Source organism: Amblyomma mixtum, chromosome 8 (genome assembly GCF_055824585.1).
Source record: "Amblyomma mixtum isolate Tamu chromosome 8, ASM5582458v1, whole genome shotgun sequence".
NCBI classification, from domain to species: domain Eukaryota; kingdom Metazoa; phylum Arthropoda; class Arachnida; order Ixodida; family Ixodidae; genus Amblyomma; species Amblyomma mixtum.
The window spans coordinates 48,300,123-48,324,760 of record NC_143019.1 but is presented as its reverse complement, the minus strand read 5'-3'; the positions used below and the strand labels follow the sequence as shown (position 1 = coordinate 48,324,760).

The 24,638-nt window shown below is 46.6% G+C and overlaps 1 protein-coding gene across 3 annotated transcripts in view; it reads right to left on the bottom strand.

Moving 5' to 3' along the window:
* trh (PAS domain-containing protein trachealess) overlaps positions 1-24,387 on the bottom strand; it is a 398,041-nt gene extending 373,654 nt beyond the window's left edge. For all 3 annotated transcript variants that reach the window (XM_089557222.1, XM_089557225.1, XM_089557223.1), the window contains exon 1: positions 23,602-24,387. The gene's annotated coding sequence lies outside the window, so the exon portion shown is untranslated. The remainder of the gene's footprint in view (positions 1-23,601) is intronic.
* Between the last annotated feature and the right edge of the window lie 251 nt (positions 24,388-24,638).

The following is a 24,638-nucleotide window of genomic DNA, read 5'->3' as shown; positions in this document are numbered from 1 at the left end:
AGCGCGGTCTGCGCGCTATGGGAACAGCGTCCTGACATATAAACAACGCATAACCATCACCACTGCTAAACTCCATGGGGGGGCAGAGCGAAACGTATAGTAGTGCGCTCCACTGTGTGAGCTGACGCGCGTTTATTGGAGGGGAACAGAATGAAGAAAGAGGCCTCGCCTCCTAACCAACGCAGAGAGCGTGTGTACGCACGACGGCGACGAATATACACGACGACGCGTACAGCGTGTATTAGCCATTCCCGACACGTCGCGGGAGCATCGTGATTGCCGCGCAAGGAGTGGTCGCAGAGCGCGCGCGGCCCGAAGCGAGCACGCGTCCCGGGGCACGCCCTAATTGATTGACGACGCCGCGTCAAAACACACGAGCTGCTATCCCGACGTCTCCTCTCGAATGCGGCACGACGGTGCGTGTGTGCGTGTGTGTGTCCGTGCTTATGCGGTGAACGCACAGACGCGCGGGCAAGTTCAGTGGCCCCCCGGCGCGGTCGCGTAAAAAAAAAAAAAGGAGCGCTCCTTCCGACCAGTCGTGCGTTCGAGAGGGACAGCGTCGAATTACGACCGCAAATTGAATGCGGGAAGGCCTGGGAAACGTGAGGGCGAGCGCGGCGCGCACGATTCGTACGCGCGCGATTAAAAATGCCGCCGCGGAGAGATGAGGACCCATTAAGCAAAGTGGCGAAAGGAAGAAAGGTGTATAAAGAATACGTTTCAGTTTATTCGATCAATTAAATTTAATAGAAGTTAATTAGAAAGTAACTACGCTGGCCAGCTAATTAATTAATATTTACAGATATGCCTGAACAAGACATTCATGAGGCCAGGTAACCCAACCTCCAAAGAGGCATATATGTACCGTCACAATATAAAATAACTGTTTTAAATTATATGACACACCCTGTATTTTCGAACCAAGGCTGGAGAAACGCAGAAGCTGTGTTTAGTGCTGCTTCACACCGCGCCCTGCCATTAATGTACGACATTTAAAGCAGAAAGCTGGGCTAGTTGGTGTTTGGATTGAGAGAACACAGTAGTAGCGCTAAAAAACAGGGACGAGGGTACACGAAGACAACACAGGCGCTAGTGTTGTCTTCGTCTACCCTCGTCCCTGTTTTTTAGCGCTACTAATGTGTCCTATCATTGATGTACGCATGGGATGACGGCGAACCTGTTGTACGGGGCCTGAGTACCCGGGTTTGAACTCGGCCACGGCGGCCGCGCTACAATGGAGGCGAAACGAAAAAGGCACGCCCGTGTGCTGTGCGACGCCAGTGTGTGTTAAAGATACCCCACCATAACCATCACCATCATCAGCCTGACTACATCATCAGCCTGATTTCATTCATCAGTAGCAGGTTCTTGCAGCAATTCGCAGCATCTTTAGTGGTCGCCTACTAATGGTTTTTCTTTTTTTTTCTTTTCGGCGGAGAAAGTTCAAGAAATGCGGTGTATAAACAGAACCACAGCGCCTCCCCCCTCTCCTTCCTTCCCGTCCCACAACCACCTTCAACATCACCAACATCATCATTATCAGTCTGACTACGCCCACTGCAGGGCAAAGGCCTCTCCCATATCTCTCCAATTAACCCTGTCCTTCGCCAGTTGCGGCCACTGTATTCCCGCAAATTTCTTAATCTCATCCGCCCACCTAACTTTCTGCCGCCCCCTGCTACGCTTGCCTTCGCTTGGAATCCATTCCGTTACCCTTAAGGACCAGCGGTTATCTTGCCTTCGCATTGCATGCCCTGCCCAAGCCCATTTCTTCCTCTTGATTCCAACTAAGATGTCATTAACCCGCGTTTTTTCCCTCACCCACTCCGCCCTCTTCCGATCTCTTAACGTTACCCCTATCATTTTTCTTTCCATAGCTCGCTGCGTTGTTCTTAACTTAAGCTGAACCCTCTTTGTTAGCCTCCACGTTTCTGCCCCATAGGTGAGGTAGAGATGCCGTAGTGGAGGGCTCCGGTATAATTTAGGCCACGTAAGGATCTTTATTTGCCTTGCTAAAGATCCCCACGTGGCCTAAATTATACCGGAGCCCTCCACTACGGCATCTCTCTCTCTGTCTTCTTTCACTCCCACGTTCCTCCATTCCCTCACGGCGCGCGCGGTTGAGGTGTCCACTGGGAAGCGAGACAATTACTGCGCCTTTAATTTCGTCAAAACCATTTTTGTTTAATTTTTTCGCAAACATTGGCGTAACGAAGGAAAGGTTTGGCGGTATTCGTGGTAAACAACACCTTCTGCAATTATGGTGGCAAATTCACTTCGTATACGCCACCTATTCCCACTCATTCTCTTCCTTTGGCCACACAAGGGGGGTCAAGTACCTTTTGCAGCAAACGTGATTCGTTTCATTGGACGAGCCAGACGTCAATCTAACCATTAAAGCAGCTAAGCAGTGTGGCTCGAATGTGGAACATTTGTTGACCTTTCGAAGTTTCAGGATCGAAGTGTCATCTGCATTGTATGAGATGTAAATGCATTTCATTCATTCATTCATTCATTCATTCATTCATTCATTCATTCATTCATTCATTCACTGAGCCTAGAAATAGAACTGTACCACTTGCTGATTCCAGCATGAAAAAAAAATAGCGCTGTGGAGCAACTGTTCTCAGGTCCTCTTGTCAGCTACCCCAACTCTTGTTTGTCACATTGCCTTCCATGGACAGTTATTGTCATGGGCGTCCGGAAAGGGCGGGGGGGGGGGGGGGCGGCAAGAGGGGGTGGTTGCCTCCCCCCCCCCGCTCCCTCCCCGGAATCAAGGATATTATTTATTCACTAGCAGGAAACAACCACATAGCTTGATTAGCACGCTTAAGTGATAGTAACTTTTCGTACTTTGCTTATTTACTTTAAATCTTTGTTCATTAATAAAATCGAATGTATGATCTGCAAGCCTAGCACTAATTTTCTGCTTCTAATTTTTGTTTCATGTGCGCAGTTTAGACCACAAATAGTACCTTTTTGGTGCTAACCTACCGCCTCCCCCATCCCCGGCCATCGGGTGCACTTCTGCATAAAACCACAAAAATACTATCCATTCGGAACTACACACAGTCGTGTTGTTGACCTCGACAGAAAACAGTTCGGTAATGCTAAAGCAAAGTAAATACGCAAAAAGAAAACCACACAGTGTGACGCCACAAATCTTCGCAAGCAGTACTGATCTTTCATTTTGATGCTAGAATGATCGCCGTAGGGTGCGCCTTTAAATTGTATTTCGCCGTCGCTTTTTCCTTCCAGTGCTGCATGTGCTTCTCGTTGGTGGAAGTGACTGTAGGGTGGGAGTGAGGGGATGGCTGGTGGCTAGTACCTTCTGGAGGGTGCAATAGGGTGGTTAGGGGTGGGTCAGCTTTTGTAGCGTGAAGGTGGGTGGGTAGGAGACGGAGGCCTTCCGAAGGATGGAGGTGGGTGTTTGGTGGTGGGTGCAGATTCTGGACAGTGAAGGTGGGTTGTTGGTGGGGGATTTTGGAGGGTAGAGATGGGTGGAGGGAAAGAAGGGTGGGTAGCGAACGAAGGCCTCCTGGAGGGAGGTACCGGCATCACATGACACAATAGACAAATTTTGCCAAAACGATGACCGTAATGCTGACGTACTAATAAACACTTGTTTGTGCGGGGATTTGACCTGGGAACCTCGGGAACACTAGTGCATTGATACAAATGGAAGGGGTAAACATGAGTTCACCCTGTAGCTCTTGAAGAATACTTGGAAACCGAGAAATCATCAGTACTTTACACTGGCAGACTTCCCCCATGTGGCCCACCAGAACAAGACAGAACCGTGACACCAGCTTAAGAGGCCCACCACTATCAAAATTTGCCACTCGATGAACTTACACGTAGTCACTCCCAATCCCTTAAAATATACCGAGAAGATCTCGGAACGTTGGGACCCTCTTGAAAAGCTTTGCTGAAGTCGCTTTTCGCCCTTATCAGTTTTGCTTACGATATGAAGCACTTATCTCTGATGTCTGATTTTCATTTTGGCCGCTCATTAGAGTGTCCCTACCCACGGTAATGTATAGTAAAAGGCGAAAGATTAGCATGTAGAGTTGAAATTTTTTCTCTCTCCCTTTATTCCTTTAGCTTTATATCCCCTGATCCCATTCCCCCAGTGCAGGGTAGCAAACTCGTTTCATCTACCGCTTAATCTCCCCGCTTTTCCTCCTCTTAATCCTCGGCCACTCCGCAAAATGTCACCTAGCTTTAAATGAACTGCAAGTAGACGGAAGCCAAGGGCCGAATAAATCAAAAGCGTGAAGGAATGTTTGCTGGAAACTTTCTATCAGAAGAAGACCTCGAACCAAGCAGTATACCTCTTTTCTTTAATTCTTCAGCTGATAGGTTAGGTTTAGGGGAAACTGCACTTTGTTTCGGTGTTAGATATCCGGTTACGGGCCGAGGCAAACATCATTGTTTCCTTAACGAAACCGCCTCCGCTGATCGTACTTTCGCTAAAGCATTTCAAACGCATTTCCGGCGTATTCACGTTTAGCTGCAAAATGTGTAGTCTTTGCCAAAAGTAACCGGGCTGCATGGTTTTCTTCTCAGTTGTACAGTGGAGCATTTATGCTATCCCCTCAAGCTCTGAACCTAAGTAATGTGAGGGGAAACATAGCTATCACCTTCCAAGACCTTTTCATCTTTAGGAAAGTCGTAAGGTCTCCAGAATACGATAAAGAAGCAAACAACATGGCCGGAAAAAATTTCCCCGGAACATGCGTCCCCGGAACATACGTCCCCGGAACATAGGTCCCGGAACATAGGTCCCCGAAACATACGTCCCCGGAACATACGTCCCCGGAACATACGTCCCCGGAACATACGTCCCCGGAACATACGTACCCGGAACATACGTACCCGGAACATACGTCCCCGGAACATACGTCCCCGGAACATACGTTCCCCCCCCCCCAAAAAAAAAAATGTCCCGATTTCTAAAGTAGGAAAAAAAGTCCCCAAACGGGTGACATCAAACGTATCGTAAGACGCCGTAATTTGAGCATCCTGCCACCTCACATGTGCACATGCATGCAACTCGCATGCATGCAACTCGCATGCGTATACGGCTCGCATGAGGCGGATACAAGTTGTTTGCCGGTGGAACGAGCCACTGACCCGTAAACGCGACGGCATGGTCAGAGCAATGCAAGTGTGGCAGGGGTTTATTGCTCAACGCTTGGAAGGTGGAAAACAAAACACATAATGAGAAGGACATCTAGATACACAAATTAAATACAAGCTAAATACAAGCAAATATCGTGGACTGCAGAAAGCAAGTGCAAAAAATATATATCTATCATCAGATAATAACGAAGGCACTTGACATCATGACCGAACGTTTCTTGCTGGGTATCGTGTTTGTGGGCACGATGACTATAGAGCTATCACATGACGCCGACGCAATGCTTAGGGGCTGGTAGTTCAGCGACTATATGAACTGCACCTGGAGACAGCAGCTTTGCGCTTGTGCCAGCTCTTGCAAGGTAAGTGTACGACTTAGCAGACGTGATGTAACGGTATGCAGAGCGCTAAAAGTTGGATACTTGTGCCAGTATTGATTTAATGCTGTATTTAATTTCAGGATGGAGTCCATAAAGTCGAACAAAGGAGGCGTAGAGCTATGCCTTGTACTACAAGAATACCTCAAGTGCTATACTTCAAAAATACTTCAAAGTACGTAAAGTACTACAAAATACTTCACGCTTCCATCTATTCTCAAACCCAAAGAAGAGCCTAATAAAGAGGGCAATTTTCTGTCAAGTGGGTTCTGGAAGAAATTTTTTTCTTCACTTGGGGACATTTTTTCTTAGACGGTGCTTCCTCAGGGGACCTTTTTTGCAGGGACCTTTTTTCCGGGGATGTATGTTCCGGGGGCGTTTTTTTCCGGGGACGTTTCTTCATACACCCAGCCTGGTTACCACCCGTAAAAGAAGGTACGTATTCGATCTTTCCTTCCTGTTGTTCTCTTTTAATTCTATTTTATTTTCCTTGGCGGATTCCCTCCAAGAAAATACAATGTTTTATAACTTGCCCGTTCATTCGAACCATTCCGGAAACAACATGTCCACTATGCGCGAAAATATCTGCTGAAGTGATAAGCAATCTTTCCTAAAATCGATGTAATGCAAGGCGATCCCCAGCATAACATTGACCAATAAATCAAATTGTGTTATAGCCTTGTCGCGGTGACTCAGTGGTTAGGGCGTCCGACTTCTGAGGCAAAGGACGCGGGTTTGATCGCGACCACGGCGGCCGCGCTTCGACGGAGGCGAAACGCATGGATTCCGCCTACTGTGTGTGATGTCACTGCGCGTTAAATAATCTCAGGTGGCCGAAGTTAAACCGGAGCCCTCTGCTACGGCGTCTCTCATAGTCCATGACACTTTGGGACATTAAACCCCATGTATTATACCACACACTGTAAACAGAAATGAATAAAAAGGGAAAAACTGCCCTCCAGTACACTCACTTTCATAAAAAGCAGTGCACTAGAGGGTAGTTTTCCCCTTTTAGCGCCCATGTAGACGTATTCCTGTCTAGAGTGCGTGGTATCATAATAAAAGTTGATTTTTGTCGAAGTCATGTTTTCCCGACATATCCGACCCGATACAGGCGATACTATTCGTATTTCGTCTTCCATAATACGACCTTTTTCAATCATTCAGTCTTTATTTCGTGTCCAAAAAACACCGAGTAGGCTTGACGTTGCTGCACGATGTCATGACAACAAAAGTACTTGCGTACATATGCAGTGAGCACGAGAAGATAAAAATAATTAAATCACAAACAAATACTACAATGTGAAAAGAGTGAAAGTTTTCAGCAGTTCCAGGCACCTGAGAAGGAACAACGGGGGCAGGAATAAGTCAACTTCCCTCTCTGTATATAAGTCATATGTCACTATATATAAATCTGTATGTATATAAAGCGACCACGTACCATATAAACCTATATGTCAGACCTAAGTCTGGCACACAGCTTTGGATCACTAAAAGACATATTGTGTCCGTTGAAACGTCAATGAAGCGTCATTTCTGGAGCGCTTCGCTGAGACAACACCAGCGAGATTCAGTTCATGCTTCTTAGGCTTTATACAGGCGGAATCTAGAAGTGTAGATAAGGTGTGAAAATTGCCCCGCCATTTATCAAAGAGCTGCCATTTTGTCCTTCGCTTACGCATACAACATATAGGCGGTGCCCATCGCCGCCTGTGTCGTCTTTGAACCCAGCCGCTTGTTACAGCTCGTAACTATACATTAAACGCCCTGCCTCCGGGGCAATAGCTTATCTCGAGCCGCAATCTGGCAGGCCGCACTCGAAGCTTGCGGGCCGTTATCGCATTCCCGGAAGCTGCTAGGAAGATCGAAGACCACCGTATTCAGCTTTGGCTTGACATCTTAATGCCCTCGGCGCCAAATGAATAATCACCCGCTCGGTCAAGCCACGCATGAGGAAATTGATTTTTTTGGCTCGTTCCTTTACGCGTGTGCGTCACGCCTGATCTGCACCCTTTCTGGACAGGCAGCCGCAGCGCAGGATTGTATGCTCTAATGCGCGGTGCTGCTCTCACTGCCGAAACCCAATAGTAAAAAAAAAAAAAAGATTACCCGGGCTTGTGTGCCCGCTGTATCGCGTGCAGGAATGGCTGGGAGAAACTACTGTATACACTCTGTAAAGGTTTAAAAGTGAACTCTTCAGGCTTAACCTACTCGGATTGAAGTCCTCTAACGAGGCCTCTCCCTGCCCGAAAGGTGAGGAAAATGGATTAGCTTAGCTGGCAGCTTGATTCCTCTATCCTGCATCGTCATTTTCATTGCAGAGTATATATATCCTTTATAAAAATGGTCTATAGACAGTTTACAGATTTCTTATAGACTACTGCCTTTCTATAGATTTCTTTTTGTCTATTCATAGTCTAGACTGTCTACAGTCAAAGCCTACTAAAATTATATGGCCATAAATCTATAGATTATCTATAGACTGTCGATAGCGTTTGTATTGCCTGTGACTGCTCTATAGGGTTTGTCTATAGAGAGTGTATCGACTTTATAGAGTGTGTAGACTGTCGAAAAAAATTTTGTATGGGTATAGGAGACTGTCGCTCAAGAAAAAGTTTGTTGGTTCTTTTTGGGGCCGGAGCGGTAAACTCCAAATACAGTTATTGGATACAGTTTTCATTGTTATGAAACGCCAAGTATGACGTCACGTGGCGGGCATGTGGTCATACCGCTGCCACTCTCCCAAACGGTGCGTGCAGAGAGAACTTATCTGCAGACGTGACAAGAAACCCGCTGGGGACCACATTAAAGGTGAGATCTGACAAAAGCGCCTGACATCAAGCTTGACTTGCGAGATTTTATAATGCAGACACGGCACAGAGATAAAAGCTGTCAATACGAGTACACCCTGCTGCATCCTTGTTCAGATTTACACTAGGAGGCGTTGGCCGTCGTGTACAAGCGGAGGCGAGTACTTTTTTTTTCGCTACTACAGTACTCCGACTATACACTGAATAGGCCGTTAAAGTGCTGAACACAATACACAAAAAGGTGCACCACCACGACTGCAACCAAAGGAATATAAGTCCAGATAAAGTCATTGCCCTGAACCTTTATCTAGGTTGATATCTGTGCGGACGAATTCCTATGCTTTCCCTCTCCGTTGACTCAAGAATTTCTACAAAGTCTTCACCATCCTTGACAAGGCCCCATAACGTAACGTTTTATTTACTGATTTATTTCATGAGTCGGCCCTTGACACACTGATATAATGCGTGTAACTCCAGGGCTCTGAGGCGCAGCAAAAAATCTCCTTCCCTTTTTTTCAGTACAGATTGCGACGCTGACAGTTGGCTAACAGGCGATAAAAATGAATCGAAACTGCGTTAATCCCAAATAGGGCGCCCGCAACAGTGGCTCAGTGCATGCGGCATTCGGCTACTGATCACGAGGTCGCGGGTTGGAATCTCGGCTACTGCGGCCGCATTTCTACGGCGGCGAAATGATGAAGCACCCTGGTGCTGTGCTATGCCACTGCACGGTAAAGAAATTTAAGCGGTAAAAGTAATAATGATCCCGTTATTATGTTCCCTCATTCTCACTTCTTGATTTTCACTCGTTCCTTCACCTTTCCCTAGCGGCTCGAGTGCCCACAGTGAGTGAGTTGTTACTACGATTTGCCTTTCCTCATAACCTTCCTATACTCTGCCTACAGAGCACGGCCCCGGTACGGACACGCGATATAAAACTGCAGGCTTCCGACCATCATTAACTTCACACTGAATAGGGCTCGCTCTGTACAGTGAAAGTCGTGAAAGTGGGCTATAGAGTGAACGCGCATTAGGGACAAGGCTATAGCAACTACCGGTGGCTCAGCCTATAAACAGATTATCTTGTCGACATGCGGGTGCATAACACCTTCGCTCGCCTGCTCAATCAAACGGGCGACTGGCCGCGATCAATTTTCGAAGAGTGCCATAGAATGCTTATTTAGTGTTGCATATGAGTGTGAAGGATGGCACACTAATCATCACACGCAAACATTAATTTGTTTTCAGTGACAGCTTTGAAATAACACTGCTCAATAGACTGTATACACACTTTTTTATAGACTCAATTGCGTTCCTGTACATATTTCCTCGTGTCTATTCATAGTCCACAGAATGTCTATAAATAAGTCTTTTTGAAAGTGTACGGCCATAATAGGATTTGTATTGCATATAGACTAGTCTATATGATTTGTCTATAGATGGTCTATAGACTTTGCAGACAGAAGTCTACGGACACAGTATTTTTTAAAGTTAGTAAAACGAGCTTTTTGACAAGTTGGTTGCTTTTTTGGGACGTAACTACAGCGCGAAACCACAAACATATAGGGAAAAAACACCCACAGACAAGGACAATCGCTGCAGTCAGAATTGCACCTTCGCATGTTGAATATAAAGGCTGCGAAAGAAAGAAAGAAAGAAAGAAAGAAAGGAAAGAAAGAAAGAAAGGAAAGAAAGAAAGAAAGGAAGAAAGAAAGAAAGAAAGAAAGAAAGAAAGAAAGAAAGAAAGAAAGAAAGAAAGAAAGAAAGAAAGAAAGAAAGAAAGAAAGAAAGAAAGAAAGAAAGAAAGAAAGAAAGAAAGAAAGAAAGAAAGAAAGAAAGAAAGAAAGAAAGAAAGAAAAGGCACGTGCCAATGACCAGCGGGTGAGGACAAATTAAATTTAGCCTTTTGGAGAATCAGCGCGTTCTAGCGACAAAGACGATACTTTAGTGAAAATGAAGCTTTCATAAATTAAAAAAGGCTGAAAAACGAAATTCAGATGTCGTTATCACCGGCTGTTTCCACGAGAAATGACTGTGGTGCGGCGACACAATATTGCACAGCGGATCAAAGGACCCTATCATTCACGTCAAAATGCTGATCCCGAAGTTCTCTTTGGCGCAGACGTCACAAGCTCGAATCAAGTGGGGGAATATTTTTTAATGTAGCATTCTCAGCAATAAGTGCGCCCTTTGCCGTCGTAAAAACATCAGCATACCCAGAAAGGGCTATGATTACGATTTTTAGCAAGGAAAATTGAACGGTTTTTAACAAGACTTCCACCGGTGCTAACAGTGCGCCACCATAGTATGTCGTCACTGACAACTCCCGCTTTCGCTATCTCAGCTATCGCTATCACTTCTCCGCGTCACAGGGAAGAAAAAAATCTAGGAGGTATGTTTAAATCTTTTTTCATCGCAAAGAATGGAAATACTTGGCTTCAGTTTCCTCCGGAGACTTCGTACTGTCACGGAGCTGGCCAGGATCATTAGAGAGTTATAGCATAGCGCGATCTGCGTTCTACCACGGTGATCCGCACCCGCCGGGAGATACTGCGCATGGGCAGATCGCCTTGGAGGCGCCAGATGGCGCTACGTGTCCAGTCAGTTGCGCGCACGTCTGCCGCGTCGGGACCAATCAGCGCGTGCTCACTGGCGACGCGCGGCAGCGGATCAGGGCAGTCATTCGAAGATCGCGCTATGCTGTAACTCTATTAGAAGCCGATAAGGGTCGCGAGACTCCCTTGGAAAACTTTCGTGACCCCATTCTCACTGCAGCGTTCCTATATATAGGCACATGCGCGCAGACGAACTCCGGAGGCATCCCGTGACTTTGCTCTAGGTGGCTATGTTAGACGACAATCGGGAAAATAAAATAACGAGAAAAGAAGAACAAGGAAAGGATGCAGATATCACGCGTGAAACGGTGGGAGAAATAGTTGTAGAAGAGATAAATTGGTCGTTGAGGAAAGGAAATGGAGCAGTATCTGTCTCACATATCTCGGCGGACACTTGAACCGCGCCGTAGGGAAGGGAGGAAGGTGGGAGTGAAAGAAGGACAGAAAGAGGTGTCGTAGTGGAGGTCTTCCAAACTGCCATAAATGTGGTGAAAGGGCCACATACGACCACATTCTGTGCAACTGCGCAAATTATCCACCTCCGGCGGAGTTGATTCAGCTCCCGAGCGGTGGGAGGCCGTGCTGGTCAGCTCGGACCCCAAGGTTCAAGTACAGGCAATCGAGCGGGCCAGTGAGGTCGCCGCCAGCCATGGGCTAGCGGACATCTAGTACGTGTCTCCTGCAACCTACTCTCGACGCAATAAGTGGTTTACAATCCAATCCAATCCGGAATATTTTCGACCACCTGGGGATCTTTAACATGCACTGACATCACACGGGCGCCTTTTGCGTTTCGCCTCCATCGAAACGCGGCCGCCGCGGTCAGGTTCGAACCCTGGTACTCCGGCTCGGTAGACGAGCGCCTTAACCACTGAGCCACTGCGGCGGGTTTGCAGAAGAGCATTCACAAAAATCGCTTGCCTATGTATTCCACCCACGCTATTCTTTTTTTCGTCTTCCACTCATTTATTTTCATATCTTATTTCTCTGGTTTGGTTTGGTTTATGGGGTTTAACGTCCCAAAGCGACTAAGGCTATGAGAGACGCCGTAGTGGAGGGCTCCGGAAATTTCGACCACCTGGGGTTCTTTAACGTGCACTGACATCGCACAGTACACGGGCCTCTAGAATTTCTCCTCCAAAGAAATTCTAGCCGCCGCGGCCGGGAGCGAACCCGCGTCTTTTGGGTCAGCAGCCGAGCACCATAACCGCTGAGCCACCGCGGCGGCCTTATTTCTCTAACCGCCACTTGGATAAAATATGGATTACGTGTCTCCCTACCTGCGTAGACATCTATGCAGCGTCAGTGTATGCAGGTTTGGACAACCGAAATATCGTAGCGACGACATTTAACTTTCGAATGCACCGTGTGTTATGGAAGAGCACGAGTTATAACCTGTGAAAACGAGAAACTCCAGCAAGCGAACAGAGAACTCCATGCGCAGAGCGGCTGCACTGAGCCGCTTCTGTCTCTGTGAGCGCTCTATCATATTAGGTTCGGTTATCCAACCGTTTGCACTCCCAACATGGCCGCGCAGGTTATGCAGGAAACTAGGTTATCAATTTTATGCATGTGAGCTTGGTAGAAAAAGATGAAGTAGTAAAGTAAGAAAAAAATTGGAGGAGGCACCCAAGGTATACGCCGTAAAGGTATGACGAGATAGCGTAATGGGTCAATTCTCATATACAGAAGATCATTATCTACTTTACATTCATAGGTCCCTGTGAGTCCTCATACCACTCCTGGCGCTGTGGTGCAGCGGTTAAGCGATGCGCCACTGCCCTGGGATGGCAGGTGCTCCCAGCGGTGGGCCCTGTGCGGCCCAGGTTGCTCTTCCCGAACGACCAATCATTAATTTAACTGCCACCTGCCACGGTGGTCAGTTTGCTCACAATCCGGTGGGCAGGTTGTGATGACCCGGCAAGGTCACGTGACCTAGATGGCCCACCCATCTCCTGTAGGTTGCTCTCTGGGGATAACCTTCCAAATACATGCTCGTGATTTTTCCCTCAACGCCGACAACGCCGACGGCAGATTTTCTGGGCAACGGGGCTTTTACCGCTATCGCCTTAATATCAATGAAGAGCCTGCAGGCTCCCACGGGAGCTCCTTCAAGCGAAAGACAGCGAAAAGGTACCCTACTGCACAAATGAGCAACCTATTGCTTCTAACGCGGGGGTAGACCAAGCGTAGCATGGAGTAACCGCTAGATCTTGGTAGAAGTTTAAAGAGAGGTGCGGATTCAGCGCTACCTTTCCGCAGTGCTGTTCAACGTTGTGCACTTGCTCCTATATAAGGCCCTTGTGGCGTCATTACAACCTGCACATCGAATTGTGAGCAAACTTACCACTTTGGAAGGTGGCAGTTAAATTATTGATTGGACACGAGAGGTTGCTCAACCTGGGTATGTACGGGCGCAGACGGCACCATTGAAGAGCTGCAGTTTTCGTTGCAACTGAGAGCCATAACCGCTTTCGGTGTCTCAGCACACTTTGAATCTTCGAGGGATCGATGTTTCCAACGGTCACAGTTAGAATATCGGCTGCTCTGGATAATATCTCATGGATCTCCAGATTTAAGCGGGAGTTTCATCACGTCCCTATATCCAGCGATCAACGTTAAGAACGTGGGAGGAAGCTACTAATTAAGCAAGCTGAAGTACGGCCCTTTGACAGCGACAGTCGTGCGCTCAATGACGCGTAACTGGGTTTCAAACTACGTGTTTCTGGTAGCCAGTTTCTCTCGATTTGTTTGTTCTGGTATGTACGCGATTCCCAAGTAAAGTCTCTGTGAAAAATATACAGCCCAAGGGGTGTGCCTCCGAGCCGTGTAGCGGTGCTCTTAAGCACCTTTGACAGACCTAAGCTAGGGAGAGTTTAAGGACTTCAGTTCCTTCCGCCTTCGTGAGATTAGGGTTCCTGAATATGCAAGAGGAGCCGCACTGCGCGGCTCAGAAGCACACCCATTGGGCTCTTTACTTTTGACAAAGACTGTACATGCACTAGCGATATTGTGCAAATGGTAAAAGTTCTCACTAAAGAAACATAATACGCGGTGTGCGTTCCTGGCTTTCCACATCATTTCATGGCAGATTCATTCGCTTATTGTGGCGACGCCTTGGATGGCTGTATGCGATGGCGAAGCTTGTGCTGATGCTTACAAAAAAGTTTTAGGCAGTCTATAGAGTGTCTATAGACTTATGTCTATAAAGTCTATAGATTGTCTATTGACAAATCCTAGAGAACAGTCTATAGGCAATACAAATGCCATAGACAGTCTATAGACAATCTATAGATTTATGGCCATACACTTTTAGTAGACTTTTGTCTATAGACAGTCCATAGACTACGAATAGACAAAAAGCAATATATACAGGAAGTCAACAGAGTCAGTAAGAAGTCTATAGACTGTCTATAGACCATTTTTGTAAGGGTAAGGTGACACCGCCAATGCAGTTTTTAGCCCTCACGTGTTCCTTTACGTGTGGGGTTGAGTATACGAGTGCATTCACTATCCGCATTAACGTCCCTAAGCTATTCAGTGCAGACGATGTGGAACCGCATACACAGTGTCTTATACAGAAGTCGAGCAGCCGCGGTGGCTCAGTGGTTATGGTGCTCGGCTGCTGACCTAGAAGACGCGGGTTCGATCCCGGCCGCGGCGGCTGGAATTTCTTTGGAGGAGAAATTTTAGAGCCCCGTGTACTGTGCAATGTCAGTGCATGCACGTTAAAGAACCCCAGGTGGTCGAAATTTCCGGAGCCCTTCACTACGGCGTCTCTCATAGCCTTAGTCGCTTTGGGACGTTAAACCCCATAAACCAAACCAAACCTTATACAGAAGTCGTCATGACTTTTAGCTGCCGAGGCTAAGAGCGACAGCGCATCGCTAAGGCGTGCGTGTTCAACCTATATTCAGCTTGTGGGCGGCGCAGTTAACACTATACCGCACGAAGCGACACTTTTAATTCATTTGAATCAAACAAAGTTTTGCAGGTTATAATGCGATTAACCAATCTAATAGTCCTCAGAGCACCTTCACCTAAGACTTCACATAATTTTTAAAGATAGGCTTTTTGAAGCGCGCTCTTTCCGGCATAGCATTGTCAGGGGTGTACATTCGAATACAGCTATGAAGTGGCAACTAGCAGGATGGTTAATTAATATTGAATAAACTTTTTTAACTATTACTGTTAGGCTCCTTAATTGCTAAGCGGCGTGCATCCCGCCGTAAATAATATCCTTATCAGTTTTTAGAATTTCGAAAACGCCGTTACCCTCGGCGCTGTGACCCAACAAATTTTGGCTATTCCGACGAGTTACGCGCACTGGAGGAGTCGCTTTTCCTGCAGGCTCCTCGAAAGGGCATGTATTCTAGTGCAATGTAGCCAAAAATTGATGGACCACAGCGTCGAAGGTAACCGCCTTTTAGAAATTCTATAAACTGGTATGGATATTACTTACGGTGGGCTAGACGGCTCTCAATAATTAAGGAGCTTAACGGTAACACTTCAAAAGTTAACTATTCATATATTAGTTAACCATCCCCTTAGTTAGCATGTGTTAGCTGTATTCTGATGTACTACACTGCTGACAATGCTATGCCGAAAAAAGCGCTCTTCTAACAAAATAATCCTATTATAAAAAATTGTGTAAAGTCATAGGTGAAACACCAAGTATAACACGGCAGTTGATGAACACTGCAAGCGTAACTATATCCTAAAATATAAACCTTAATTGCGCGCTTCTTAAAAGCGTTCTCTAACTGCACAGAGCCCAGCTAGGAGAGTCATCCTCAAATTTGTACACAGTATAAATAGCCCATGACCAACTGCCATCACCTCAAGCAGTTCACAACGCCTAGTTATTCACACCTTGCCTCCTGTCCCTTACAAAAAAAGTTTTAGACAGTCTATAGAGTGTCTATAGACTTCTGTCTAAAGTCTATAGACTGTCTGTAGATATATCCTAGAGAACAGTCTATAGGCAATACAAATATCTTAGACAGTCTATAGACAATCTATAGATTTATACTTTTGTCTTTTGTAGACTTGACTATAGACAGTCTATAGACTATGAATAGATAAAAGAATATCTATAGGAAGCCAGCAGAGTCAATAAGAAGTCTATAGACTGTCTATAGACCATTATTATAAGGGGTTAATCGTGCATCAATATTTTCATGAAGCAACATAACCAGGCGGATCGGGTTAGCAAAGTTTGCGCTTCTCCTTATCTCTTCTTCAAGCTTAATTTGGTTTGGTTTAGTTCATGGGGGTTTAACGTCCCAAACACGCTATGAGGGACGCCGTAGTGAAGGGCTCCGGAAATTTCGACCACCTGGGGTTCTTTAACGCGCACTGATATATCGCACAGTACATGGACCTCTAGGATCTCGCCTCCATCGAAATTCGACCGCCGCGGAGGGTATCGAACCCGTATCTTTCGGGTAAGCAGCCGAGCGTCATAAGCACTGAGCCACCGCGGCGGCCAATCAATTTGAGCATATACAATTAGAGTCAAATCAAATTTGAACAGGACAAGTGAAACGCGAGCACCAAACACAAAAACATAAAAATATTAGCTGCTAGAGATGTAACAACAGGCGGTGTTCTTTAAAAATTCCCGACAGCAATCTTCGTGCGTTCTGAAGTACAAAACCAATGGCGCTTTTAGTAAATGTCAATAAACTCCAGGGTCTCATTTTTCTGTTGGCTTTTCAACTGTTCTGATCTAGTTCCATTAAAGGCTCATGGTATACATTTATTGAAAGACAAAAAAAAGAGAAGGTAATGGAGAGAGGACGGTACGCAGGCGGATTAAGTAGCGTGCAGATCACAGGCGAATATTAATGCTGTTATATAACTGAAGGCCAAGGTGACAGGTGACAGCACTGTTAAACCGCTGGACCAGCAAATATTTGCGAAAACTCACTATGCGCCGAATTAATATTAGTCTGCAGAGCTTCTCGGCAAAAGAGCAATTATACAATGCTGATTACTTATTTGCCTCTACTCCGATGTTGCCGAGCGGAAAGGCAGTTGACATAATAAAAGAAGGCCTTCTGAGTGCCTTTCCCAGTTCCATGCTGTTTTTTTTTCTATCACTTGTCATTTTTCGTTGCTGCCGCTGCTTCAGAACTGATTTTGTTTTAATTAAAATCAAAGTTATGGCAGCCGAGTTTTCCCGCTCTAACGTGAAATTATCCATTTTGAGCGCTAATTTACCAAGTCATCACATGCGTAATTTTACTATTCTCTCTTCACGTTCAGCTCAAGAGGGCTCTGGATTACAATGTGCGAACATTGGCCATTTGTTAGCCGATTAAAACGCGATTACTTAATTTGTTCGTGTCTAATGAAGACAGCGAGCTCTTCCAGAAGCTAGAAGTACTTCCTGCTGAAACAATTAGCAGAAACGAATAGATGAACAATGGTGAGTTTATAGTCGGAGCAGTCCACAAGTCGCCAGAACTGTCGAGGACGGTAAGCTTAAAAAATTCTGCCGGTAATTGAGAGACGCCCTCGCAAAGCAGAGCTGAGTGTAAAAGCATGTTCAACACAGTACGCATGGTTACGCAAGGTAGAGTACGCAAGGCACTCCATTCTTTTTCATTTTTTTTTCTTCACAAAAGCACCGAATAGTTGTCAACCGCAAATAGTGTGCAGTAAGCCCGGAAAATGTCCTATGCAGTCATTCGGTTTGCACTTCTTTAGAAAGACAAAGACAGCAGCATACTTGTCGTCTGCCCACCATTCCACTTTTAAATCGTGCGTTCAAAGTTCTGTTATGGATGGAGCAACAACGCACGTTTTCGTATTTTCCTGTATATATATATATATATATATATATATATATATATATATATATATATATATATATATATATATATATATATATATATATATATATATATATATATATATATACGAGGGGGTACCCAAAAGAAACCGGACAAAATTTTTTGGTCGGAAAAGCTTCTGTGGTACCGCGTTTTGCCACTAGGAGCGCATAGAACGAACATTCCAGAGTCAGTAAGCCGAGTGCCGTCGTTGAAGTAGGTCAGACTAGTTTAGGCAGATTTTTAGAGTGACGACTGTTTTGTGTGAATGTCGTTTTTGCAATGGCTGATTTTCGTGAACAGCGTGCGCCGGTGAAATTCTGATTTTTGCTCGGAAAAAGTTGAATGGAAACTCTTGGAATATTAAGAAAGACGTACAAGGACGATGCTATGGGGACAACTCAAGTGTTCCTGAATCGAATCCTGAATCAAAGCAACAATCATGCCAATGGAAAACTTCAAATTCACCTTGCCTCAAGAAAGGTCGTCAATTGAAGCCAAACCTCAAAACAACGCTGATTTGTTTTTTTCGACGTGAGAGGAGTCGTCCATTGAGAATTTGTTTCGCAGGGTGAGGCAGTTAGCCAGGTTTTCTACTTGAATGTTTTGAAAAGATTGGGCAACAGTGTGCGGTGGAAGCGGCCAGATTTGTGGCGGTCGGGTGACTGGTTTTTCCATCATGGCAATGCCCCTGCTCACACAGCCCTGTCTCTACGACAAATTTGGACCAAAAATGGCAAGACCCCTATGCCTCAACCCTCATACTCTCCCGGCCTTGCCCCGTGCTACTTTCTTTGTTTCCTAGAATGAAAAAATAGGTGAATGGAAACCGTTTCGCTGATGTTGCTGAGGTGAAGAAAAAAACGACGGAGGCACTGTCAAGCATCACAAAAGATGAATTTAAACAATGTTTTGAAAAATAGAATGAAAGATTCGACAAACGTATCATTGCAAGTGGAGAGTACTTTGAAGGATATTGAAGGTCTGTGCTGAAAATGTGAACAAATAAGTTCAAACAAAAATAAGTCCGGTTTCTTTTGGGTACCCCCTCGTATATATATATATACACTAACGGCGGTCACAGCACAATTAATGTCCAGCATTCTTGGGCAATAAGTTTGAATATTAAAATACTGTAACCTACTGCTATAGAAATTTGAAGGTAACGGTCAATTCTTCCGATGCGCAGCAAAATATTCCTCTTAAAGTCTTTACATCGCTCGCATGTAGTAGTTAAGACTGCCATAGAAAACCAACGGGGAATGTTTCTGACGGCAGCAAAAACGTTAACAGCACAAAATGGAAGCCTGCTCGCGGGAGGTCTGCAAATATGTTGATTGTCTTAGTGAAATGTTACAATATACGAAAAAAAAACTGCTTTCATAAATCCTTTCCAGTTGAAAATGCTTTTGTCTATAATTGTTGGGTACAAGCGTGCTTACAGCACTTCGCATATAAGGTTTGGTTTGGTTTATGGGGTTTAACGTCCCAAAGCGACTCAGGCTATGAGAGACGCCGTAGTGGAGGGCTCCGGAAATTTCGACCACCTGGGGTTCTTTAACGTGCACTGACATCGCACAGTACACGGGCCTCTGGAATTTCTCCTCCAAAGAAATTCAACCGCCGCAGCCGGGATCGAACCCGCGTCTTTCGGGTCAGCAGCCGAGCACCATAACCACTGAGCCACCGCGGCGGCCTTCGCATATAAGAACTATATTCGCATATAAGAACTATTTGAAGTATAGTGATCAGCCATGGCATATGTTCAGCAACCATTAACCAACGTCGTAATGCCCTGTTCCGTCTGCGTTTTCTTCACCCGAACGGTACACACACGTATATCAACGTGTACGCGTGAGACGTGACGCGAGATACACATACGAGCCTCACATAAAGTCACGTCTGTGTCTCTCGGGAGAGTACAGGCAAAGGCAACGGGTGGCGCGCGTCGCGCGGCTACAAAAATGTATATACTTTATAACCGCGAGCCTAAATGATCGATAACCGTCGTCGCGCTGCAGTGACCGGCGGCCCTGGCGTGTTTTGCATATTGAATGAGGCAAACTATAGCACCGGCAGGGAATCCCTGCGTTGTCGGAGCATCTCGATCGCGCATGCAATCAGAAGGCGCATATTAAGGCGAAAGCCTTTAATGGCTCATATACTGTCGTCAGCTAACAAAGCGTGTCACTCGCGTCTAACTCAGCAACTAGAACAGATAGAAGACAACCAATGGTTGCTTCAGACGGTGGAAAAAAATGAACCCAGATGCCAAGTTTGACGAGTGTAGATTAATTAGTTAATAAATTATAGGCAAAAATGTCGAAATTGTGTCGAAATAGCGCGGACGTCGATATAGCCACGGGAACGGTGTGACGTCACATCCGCCGGAAGACGTCACGGCATAGTGAAAACTGTCACAGAATGGTCGGAAAAACGTCGGATTTGTGTCAAATTAGATGGAGAAATGTGTATTTAAGCGTAATCAACACTTAAGATCCCCGAAATATGTATAGTTTGGGTATCGATATAGCCACGGGAACGATGTGGCGTCACATCCACCGGAAGTCGTCACGGTATAGTGTCCTCTCAATTTTTTCGCTCACGCTGTCTAGCTGTCAAAAATATCGACTTTCCTTCGTCGCCCCCACGTGCTCCAAAATGGCAGGAGGTCGGGACTTTTTTACTTTTAAAGTGTGCGACATCTAAAACTTTTCATGCGGCTATTTCGCATTAAAATTAAGTAAGTGGCAGTCGTCGAATCGTGGGCTAGCGCATGTGTGCTGTGCCTATGTACTGTGCTTGTATGCTGCGTTGTTCCTGGGTATAAACTAATTAAAAAAAAAAAGAATTTGGTTTCTGTTTGCCTTCTTCCTAATACATACGGCTTTAATTGTTCCCAGCGAGGTATGCGATTGTTGTGTTTGGTAGGCACGCGTATACGCGTCACTTGGTGAGATGAAATGAGATACATTGCTCCTGTGTCAGTGTAACGCGTTGGCGTAACCGTACTATACATGTCCAACAACTTTGGACAAAAAAAATTGAATACCCGAAAACTGTGAGGTACTGGTACAGAAATATTGAAGGCAATGGTTCATTCTTCCGATATATAGCAAAATATTTCTTTTAGAGTGTTTCCATCGATCGCATCGAGCAGTTAAGCCTGCCACAGAAAACCAATGGGAAACGCTTTCGACGACAGAAAAATCGCTAATAGCAAAAAAAAAAAAAAAATGCAAGCCAGCCAACGGGAAATCTACAGATATATTGATTCCTATAGTGATTACAATATATGAAAAAATTCCGCTTAAACTTTTGCTCGTTCAAAAATGCTACTGTTGGGTATGACCATGAAGTATGACTGAGGAAGTGTTACCGGTGGACACGGCTTGAGGATATGTCATTTCCTAATTTCTTTTTGCTAGGTGTCTTTAAACTTAACGTCCAGAGCAGCCGAAGTGTTTCGGGCCGCTAACGTCTCTATGACGGAATCCAACGTAACTTAAGTGACCCTGCGGAAGAATTGAATTTGGCCTGTGGCAATAAATTTCAGCGCTCTGACGACAAAGACGCTGCTTTCAGCCTAAACGGAGATTTTATGGGCTATAAAAGTTCGAAAAATTAAGTACAGGTGCCGCCACTACCAACTCTCTTCGCAAGTAAGCTACGGCTCTTCGATACTGTTTTTTAGGTGCACATCCGAGAGACTAGTCTACATCGTCATTCACTTCAGAAAAGTGATCACTGGGTCTTTTTCTATGCTGACGTCACACGGTTGTATGGAGTGGCGGGAAAATTTTTAAATGCAATTTCCTAAGTTTACGTGCGGACAAGCATCAGCATAGCCATAAAGAGCCCGAGAAAAAAAATGTTTTCGCTGAGAACAAAAATTGCAGTGGAGTTTGCCTCGCGTCCCTTTAAACCAATTATAAGTGCTGTTAGTTAACTATTATCCTCTTAAACAAGTTTTTACAATTTCCTTTCCAGTTACAGCCAGTGTATACAAATCACGCCCAATGTTAGCCAAGCCATAACGTCTGTCATCCACTGGATATTTTCCTTTGTGCAATGCAACGTCTAAAATATCCTTGCAGAAAGTCTGGAGACAGTGTTTGCTGCAGGCACTAGAGCGTTGATTAGACTTCTGGCATCTTATTACAGAAACGCCATGCATGGGCGCACGGACCTTTGCTTGTTTCAACCATGTTGCATAATGGCTGGGGAGCTATATACAGGTATGGATACAGGTATATACAGGTTGGGGAGGTATAGATGGATGTCAGTCAGTGCTCTCCTGAAGCCTCAGAAATGATGCCCTCCGAGACGAGTTTATCACGGACAGGAAGGACTAGATGTAGCTGTAGCGCATTAGAAGGTACCCTTCACTGTAAATTAACTTTGTATCGGATGGGATCAAAACAGTTGAAAGAGAGGGAGAGGGCAAGAGAGAGTGTGTGTGTGCCTGTGCGTGCGTGCGTGTGCGTGTGTGTGTGTTCGTGCGTGCGTGCGTGCGCGTTAGTATTTCAGGCCTCTCTCATCTCGAGCCGTGCTTATTGGTCCTTAGGCTGACCAGACCGTAAGCGCGTCTGTCAGTGTATGCCCCATCTTTCAGCTGTCCTGCCGGCGCCGTTATATATAAGGTACTTTGGTGGAGACAGCGAAGTCATAAAAAAAGGTTTTCGTACTGGCCTAGCCATCACGCTTTTACAGTGCTGGGTGAAAGCCAAGCTGTCAGCTTCGCAGACCTTGGACAGTCTTAAACACATCATAACCCCGGAGAGTTCTCAAAGATCTTTTTGCAGTATAACTTTTCTCTCTAACGCTAACAAGAAACAAAGTACTCTTGGCGCGGTGTTTTTCAAGGCCTGTGACATAACACTGTGACAAAACACGACGGAAAGAAGAAAAATATCTCAAAGCAAACACTAAGGCATAGTAGCAGCCGTGCTGTGCTCTGTAAGCACGAACATGGCGACTTTCTTCGATGATTCTTCGGTTCATGCACATGACTTGCGTAATGTCTGAAAAGTAGCAGTTTTCTTCCTTTGATGTCACTAATAAAGGCTAAAATGTTCCCTTCACCTGTCATGGTTGCGCGTTGCTTATCTGACCGAATGTTGCAGCCACTGTTTGTAATTTCGTGCTTTTCGTTTCCTCCTATTTCCCAGTTTTCCACTAGAAGCCTTCACAGCCGCATTCTTGTTTTGTTTGTCGCGTTCTGCTGCCTGAGTTGTTTTCTAGGCTCGTCAAGTTGGCTATCTGCGTACAACTCTCTTGCACCCCCCCCCCCCCCCCCCCCCGGCCCTCCCCTGTTTCCTGCAGGTTTTGTGCAATCATAACTAAGAGCGTTTGACAGTAGCATAGAGCGAGTGAACAGCGTAGTAAATGTAGTACTGCAATGACGAGATCGAGTTTGGCGCAAATCAGTAATAACTGGAGGCCATAGGGAGAAGCTTTAGTCTTGCACTGAATTCACCTCGGATGATGATGATGACGATGGAAAATAAAATGGAATTCGAACCTGACCTAATTGCACTTTAGAAACACATCTAGTACAGGCTGCATGTTTCTCTTAGTCGCTACTCCATAAAGCCCCCCCCCCCAACCCCCCGTCTTTCTCTCTCTCTCTCTCTCTCTCTCCCTCCCTCTCTGTTTACGCACGCATGCGCAGGCCTTACCAGCGGGGAGGGTGGAAGTCGGCTCACATGTCAAGTCGCGCGCACCACCGGTCACGTGCAAGCACGCGGGCGCACGTGTGTAACAAAAAAACAAAACGCAGACGCAACCTCGGCACCCGCTGGTACCAGAGACGCACCTGTTGCAACCGCCGCCTCGCGCCGCTACTGCTGGGTGGTCGTCCGCACCGATCCACAGGCGTCGCCGCTGCCGCCGCCGTCACTACCGGCACAACGCCGTTCGCAGTCGTCGCCGCTCGCATGACGCCACGCTGATGATGATGATGATGCCGATGACACGGTGACGCTTTCACATCCTCGGACTCTGCTTCATCACCGCCGCTGGCTCCTGGACACCACAACACACGGGCCGCCGCTGTACACGCTACACACGCACGTTGATAGGATCCAGCGACGAGCAGGGCTTCTGTAGAAGCTCCCTCCAAGGCACCAGGCACAGAGGTTAGGAAGAATACAGTGAAGAATAGAAGACGGCACACAGCGTCGTGGGGGTCCGGCCGGCACGCAGAGCTGAACAGTGTGTGTGTATATCCCGGGTTCCTCGTGAGATGCGTGCGCGTGTCCAAGGAAGGGCTCGCCGCTCCACTGGGTCGGATCGCAGGCGCGATTCTCCCGCTACCGGCGCTCCCCGCTCCAGCCACGGAGCTGCGTGAGGAGGAGAGAGGAGGCGACGGCACTGGCGAGGAGGAAAAAGAGGAAGGCACGGGAGCCGCCGCAGCGCTCTTGCGGTGAGCTGCGCGAGCAGCAGCAGCAGCAGCAGCAGCAGCAGCGCTATCCGGGGAGCGCGGAGAGCTGCGGAATCCGGTAACGCGCCCGCTTGTCTCCGAGCTGAGCGTCGCCGACGGCCCGGCGCGAACGGCGCAGCGTCGCGCTGGCTCCGAGCGAGCGAGGGGGGAGGTGGCCGTCGAGCGAGAAAACAAAGAGAGAAAAGAAAGAAGAGACGGCTCTCGGGGAGGTAGGAGGACTGCGCGTCGGCGGCTGCAGCGCCACCGCTGACGGGACGCTCGATGAAGGGGAGGCCTGCCGGCTGCGCTACGGCAGAGCGCGCCGGAACGCTTCCCTCCTTTCTTCCGGGCGGCGCGTAGCGCGCACGACCACGCCCCGCGCTGGCCTGACGCTCCGCCTTCGAAGTGCCGACCCCCCCCCCCCCCCTCCC